The sequence below is a fragment of the Lepidothrix coronata genome, unplaced genomic scaffold (assembly GCF_001604755.1).
Source record: "Lepidothrix coronata isolate B3197 unplaced genomic scaffold, Lepidothrix_coronata-1.0 Scaffold1, whole genome shotgun sequence".
NCBI classification, from domain to species: Eukaryota; Metazoa; Chordata; class Aves; order Passeriformes; family Pipridae; genus Lepidothrix; species Lepidothrix coronata.
The window spans coordinates 6540696-6547112 of NW_016690181.1; the positions used below are offsets into that span (position 1 = coordinate 6540696).

Consider the following 6417-nt stretch of genomic DNA (forward strand, 5'->3'; position numbering starts at 1 on the left):
TATTGTGGTGCCCAAAACTGCACACACTATTCAATGTGAGGCCTCACCACTGCAGAGCAGAGTGGGACAATCACCTCCCTCAACCAACCAGTGATGCTGTGCCTGATGTCCCCCAGGACACAGTTGAGCCTTTTGGCTGGCAGGGCACACTGGCAATTTATTGTGTCTGTTCCATAGGTGAGCAAACTGAGATATGAGGAAGACATTGCTAGAGAAAAACTTTTAGCATCTCTGCATGTTGAGCAGTTCACTTGAGGTTTTTCATGATGGACAAGTAAGAATGAGTGGTTACTTTTGAATATGCTGACTCATATTCAATTTGTCCCCAGGTCGCTTTCCACAGCACTGCTCTCCAACCTCTTGTTCCCCAGTCTGTACATACATCCAGGTTTGCACCATCCCAGGTGCACAATCCGGCACTTGTGTTTGATAAAGTTCATACGGTTCTTGATTGCCCAGCTCTCTAATTTGTCAAGGTCTCTCTGCAGGGTCTGTCTGCCTTTGAGGGAGTCAATATCTCATCCCAATTTATTTTCATTGGAAAACTTAGAATACCTTCAAGTCCTGCATCTGAATTATTTATCATCAATGTTCTGCAGGAACCTCCTGGACTGTGTGTGCCTGGCTGTGTTGTCTTTCCAGCAGAGATCAGTATGCCTGAAGTTCACCATGAACACCAGAGCCTGTGACTGTGAGGCGCCTTCCAGCTGTCTCTAGAACTTCGTCTTCCTGATGGGGTGGCACATAGCAAACACCCACAGTAATGTCACCGTGTTAGTCTGTCCCCAAATTCTTACTCAGAAATTTTCAACTTGTTCTTCATCCACCCCTCAACAGAGCATAATACATCCCAGTTACTCTCTCATGTAAGGGGCAACTCCACCACATCCCATTGCTGGCTTGTCTTTCCTAAAAAGTTCATAGCCATCCATGACAGCATTCCAGTCATGCAAGCTATCCCATCATGTCTCTGTAACTGCAATGAGATCATGGCGTTGTGACCTCACAGAGATCTCTAATTCTTCCTATTTGTTTCCCATGCTGTGTGCATTTCAGAGAGGTAATCAAGTGTGCAGGTTTCCCAGCAAGGGTGCAAGAGGCTCCACCACAGCCATACAGACTCTTGAGGTGGTTTGCCTTCTGGATCTCATTTTGGGAAGCAGATAAGGAACATTTGTCACTTCTCTGTTTGGCCTGGCTTGTTCCCCAGCTGGATTTGATGCTGTGAGCATTGCTAATTTGGACCCCACACCCTGAGTCCTTAGTTTAAAGCCTGCTTCATCAAGCTGGCCAGCCTGTTGCCACAGATTCCCTTTCCTCTTTTAGACAGGTGGATGTATATTTGAAGTATGTTTGAAGGCATGATTCATAGGGTTGGAAGATTGTGTTCTAAGCTAGTTGCCAAAAATAGAAGTGAATGAAAGAGGTTTATCTGTCTTTGTCAATGCTACAATATTAACAAACTCAACAGCTTCCCTGGGTTACCCTGGGACTCTGAAGGACTGAGTTGTGTGAAGCTGCAAATTTTTCACAGTACTGCTAAGCACGCAACAAAGAAAGTCGCTCTGACAGCCAAGATTCTGTCTCCAGACATTTTTTTTAACAGATGATGGCCAGAGCAGCCAGCTGAACTTGAAGTTAAATCCAGATTTTCAAAATTCAAAAATCTGAAGATTAGTTATGGCATGTTATTGAAACAGTTTTATTGATGGGGTGATGCTCCAGAAGCTTCAGAGACTGATTCCATTATTTTTTTCCAAAGAAAAAGAATAATAGAAAAATTAAACACATGGGATTATGACAATGACTCCATCAGGACCAAGGTGGTTCCAGAAGTGCTCTCACAAAAAAAGTGAAAAAGCCAAAACATAACAGAGGGCTCTCTGCCACTGTGGCAGCCTGCGTACTTCTGCTTCTCTGACTTGCCTTTGGAGAAGGAGGCTTGACTTGTGGCACTTAATTGTCCATGATTCTTTCATGAATCTTGGACTTCTTTTAAAAAAAAAGTTGCTTACAAGCTCTTCTGCTACAGCTTGAGTTTGGAAACAACAGAGAAACAAGGTACAAAATACCTTTCCTGTTATGGATTCATTCTTGATTTGGGGTATTAAGTACTAGAAGGATATTCAGTTTTATCTCTCTTAAAAATAATATTTCCACTCGCCATATATTTCAGAATGTTTAATAACCTGGATTCAGTATTGTCTAATTCCATGCTACTTTACACCAATGGAAAGGAAAACCATAATGCCACCAGATAAGAACAATAGTATTTCTCATATATATTTACACTCACTCTGTAGGAGAGTAAATGATAACATATTGAGGGTCTGGGTGAAAATTTCTTCTTAATCTTCTTATACTTTCTTAGGAACAAGCTATATTTAAAGCTGCATTAAATCTTAATTTCTGTGTGGCCTTTTCCTTCTATCAGCATTTTCCACCTGGTTTTAGTTAATGTTTGCACAGTTCTTTGGAAGAGCAAGCACCAAGTCTTGGTTTTTCTTTTCTTCTGTGTAAGAGGAAAAAACCTGACAGCCCTATACATAAAGATGAATGAATGACTTATAAATAATTTGAGCAATGACTGCTGCTACTTTATCATTCAGTTATATACTTTTCATTGACTAATGTGGAACTGCAGGGAGCCCTGTATATAAAAAGAGCCATGTACTTTCATCTTCTTTAAGCAGCAGAGCACCTAACTGCTAAGTACAAACGCATGCAGATACAAAAAATTATGTAAAGACATAGAACATGCCCTAGATGACTTGTTTAGACTGATGGGCTTGTCATTTCTTTCAGGTGGGTTTGGCCTTGTCATTTCTTTTAAACAGGATGGAACAGTGTTGTGGAACAACAAACCCACTATCATTCAGATAGAGCTCACCAATCCTACTGACTGCAGTACACCCGTCAACTTATTGTGTCTGTTCCATTGGTGAACAAACTGAGATATGAGGATAACATTACCAGAGAAAAACTTTTAGCATCTCTGCATGTTGAGCAGTTCACTTGAGGTTTTTTATGATGGACAAGCAAGAACGAGTGGTTACTTTTTAAAATTAGATTAGCACTTGCCCTAAGGTTTTCTGTACTATCATCTCTTCCTCTTTCCTTAACTTCTGTACTATCATCTCATGTCTGAGATGTATTTTGGGGAGGCAGGACCTTAAAAAATACACATTGCATTATTAAAAGTATCACCAAGCTTTCTCCCATAGGAGTAAATATGAATGAATACTGAACATGAATGATGTCTAAGGAATTTTTATTGTGATTAATGATGTGACAAAGAATAACAAAATAGGCATTAATAGTTTGCCTCCTGTTATCAGAGATTGCTGCTTTCTTTGTACAGAATGGCCATTTGTCAGAAAGGGACTTCACTTAACAGTGAAGCATCAGAAAACGTGTTCACATGATAAGCAAGCTGCAAGTACGATGGGCTTTTCTAGTAGGTCAGATTATAGCACTTGCTGGGAAGCATGCAAAGGAAGAACGTTCCTTACAAGTCTCTGATGAAGCCATATGTCTTATGTTGCATCATAAGCAGATTGCAAGTCAGTCATACCATAGTCATCATCACTTCTAGTTCTGAAAGACTGAAGCAGCAGATATCAAAAAGGAGTGGAAGTTCAGGAGCTGCTGAGACTCTACAGCTAACACTTCCTGAGGCTCTGCTCTGCAAGATATTTCAGCTATAACTTGTCAACTGGATAAGGAAGAAGGTCCATTGTATACTTCAACTTTGAAGAAGGTTAAACGTGACTTTTTATCCTTTTCTGATGTTCATACCCTGATAAAATTTTGTAATATACTGTTTATTATTTTTTTCCCCAATAAATTATGTTACTGTCTTTATTTTCATTTGGCATAAGAAAAGGATCATTTCAAGCGCCATGACTGAAATCAAGTCCCTCCTCTCTTCCAGGTGTTGTTGGTCAATGGAGCATTAGTAGACTGTCATCCTAATACATTTCCCTGGAGTACCTAGAGAATAGTAAAATGCAGCTGAACTGAATGGCATAGGTTGTTCTAAGAATTATGTAGTACTGACCTGTAGAGACAGCATTACTTAGCATTACCCAAGAAATTTCATGGACCACAAGAGAGGCTATGAACCACAAAGGTCACAAATTACTTTTCAACACCATTTTATCTTGGAAAATAGACATGGGGGAAGTTGCCATTCCCTCAGTTTCCTACACTCTCTGCAAGTCAACTGTACTGCAGAAAGCGACTGAAGTATGAGACTCTCATTCCTACCCTTACTCCAGTTTATTTTATGAGGTATAACATATTCACCTATTCAGGCTTCCTCAGTTCCAGTGGCCATCATCTACAGAAGACAAAACCAAGACAACAGGAAATGGAAGTTTTTACCTGGACCAAACTGTGTGATTTAATATAGTGAGGTCATGTTCCTCTTGTCAGTACAGCTGCATAGAGACATAGGCAACCTTTCTCTCATCCAGTGGGTATGAAATACTGGGCCAATAATCTACACCGATACAGACATATACTGCCAATACTTTGTTTTCACTGGGAGTTATTGATTCCTCAGAGGAGTTTGTTAGTGCTTGATAGAGTTCAGACTTTGCTTGATAATAATATATTTTGATTACATCTCTTGCCGAAACTAGCTTTCAGTGCTTTTGGATTTTAAAGGAAAACTTTTTAGGAATAGAACATACTTCCTGAATTCTACCTTGCCTCCTTTTTTTTTTTTTCACAGCAAGTAGAATCTCTGTGGTAGATACAGTTCTTCCATGGAGAGTTTCACTGAAAATATAAGAACATTACTAAGAAAAGTCTTGACAGCTATGTCATGAATAGAAGTGCATAGGACATTGGCTTCTTCAGTCTCAGTTAATAATGCCATATCCCTTAGAAATTTGCAACAGCCTGCTTTGTTTGTTACTATAAGCCTTTAGGTGTCAGATGGCTCTCTCTTAGGAAGGCTGTACTTGCCAATTTTTTACAGAGTAGACTCAATTTCACTGTGTTGGAAAAGTCCACTCTCCCTCTCCTAGAGACATTATTAATTGGCCAAGCTTTGACATCACAGCACGTGCACAGAGAAGAGAGAAGAAGCTGCTAAGAAGCAAATGCACCTTGTACAAATAAATCCAAATTAATTGCCCCACAGGAAAGAAGAAAGTTGCGTTTTGTACACACAAATTACACAGCTTTAGAGTAGCTTGGTAATATAGTTATAGTCAGCCCACCATAACTTTTTTTGCCTTCCATGAGTTAAAACCCATACAGACTATATGCCCTCTCTGCTCAAGTGTCTTCTGCCAGAAAGAAGTTGAACAGGTATGATAGCTTACCAAGGCAAACAAGATGCTCAGTTTTCCCTGCCTATGGCTTGGAAACAATTTTTACCATCAGAGGGGGAAGAAGGACATCCATTGAGTTCTCTAAGACTCTCTGCCCCAGAGAGTCTTAGAGAACCTACTAAGGGAAAATAACATAATTATGGCTTGATTTGCTTACCTGGTCATGATTTAATCCTTGTGGTTGTTTTATGGGAGTGGTTTTGTCTGTTTCTTTAGTCAGTCTCTAAGAAGTTGTGCTTACACTACACTGATTGCATATGTCAGATTATTCTGCTTTTAAAGATCACTGTTTTACTGGAAATCCCTTTCCAGGAATCAAGCAGTATAATTTTTACTCCTGTGAGATAAGTTACAATAATGTGAATACCAAGCACATCCTTATGAATCTCAGAGCTCTGAAGGCACAGATATTGCAGCACGTGTCAGAACAAAATTGTATTAACTATGTGTTCCAACATTTATTCCGAATCTAACCAGTATATGTCTTTTACTTCTTTAGGTCTGTGAAACTGCTCCAGTCTTAATAAAAAATTCCTCTTCTCGCTTTAGGACAGTGTCATTGTTTCATCCTGGCCAGCAAATACCACAGAGCCTCTTGCTCTCTTCCCTCCTCACTCTTCCTCAGTGTAGAGAAAAACTGAAAAAAAGGAAGTCTTGTGCATTGAGATAAGAACAGTTTAATAACTGAATCAAATAAAATATTAAAATTACAATATTAATAATAATAATAATAATTTTAATTAAAAGGAGAGAATGGAATAACACCTCAGAGAAAAAGGTGGTATACAATACAGTTGCTCACCACCTGCTGATTATTCCTAAGCAGTAATCAGCACCTTCTGAGCAACTCCCCCTGTTTATATACTGGGCATGAAATTTTATGGTATGGAATAGCGCTTTGGTCAGTTTGGGTCAGTTGTCCTGGCCATGCTCCCTCCCAGCTTCCTGTGCACCTGCTTGTTATCAGAGTCTGGAAAACTGAAAAGTCCTTGACTTTAAATAAGCACTGCTCACAACAACTAAACTGTCAGTGGGTTGTCAACATTATTCTCATATTCAGTCCAAAATACAG

The 6417-nt window shown here is 39.5% G+C and overlaps 1 long non-coding RNA gene across 1 annotated transcript; it reads left to right on the forward strand.

The window, feature by feature from the left end:
- The first annotated feature begins 1061 nt into the window (after window positions 1–1061).
- LOC108493744 lies at window positions 1062–4263 on the forward strand. Its single transcript, XR_001873594.1, has 4 exons — window positions 1062–1128; window positions 1763–2061; window positions 3557–3760; window positions 3935–4263. It is a non-coding gene; the product is annotated as an uncharacterized LOC108493744 (long non-coding RNA).
- Window positions 4264–6417: the final 2154 nt, after the last annotated feature.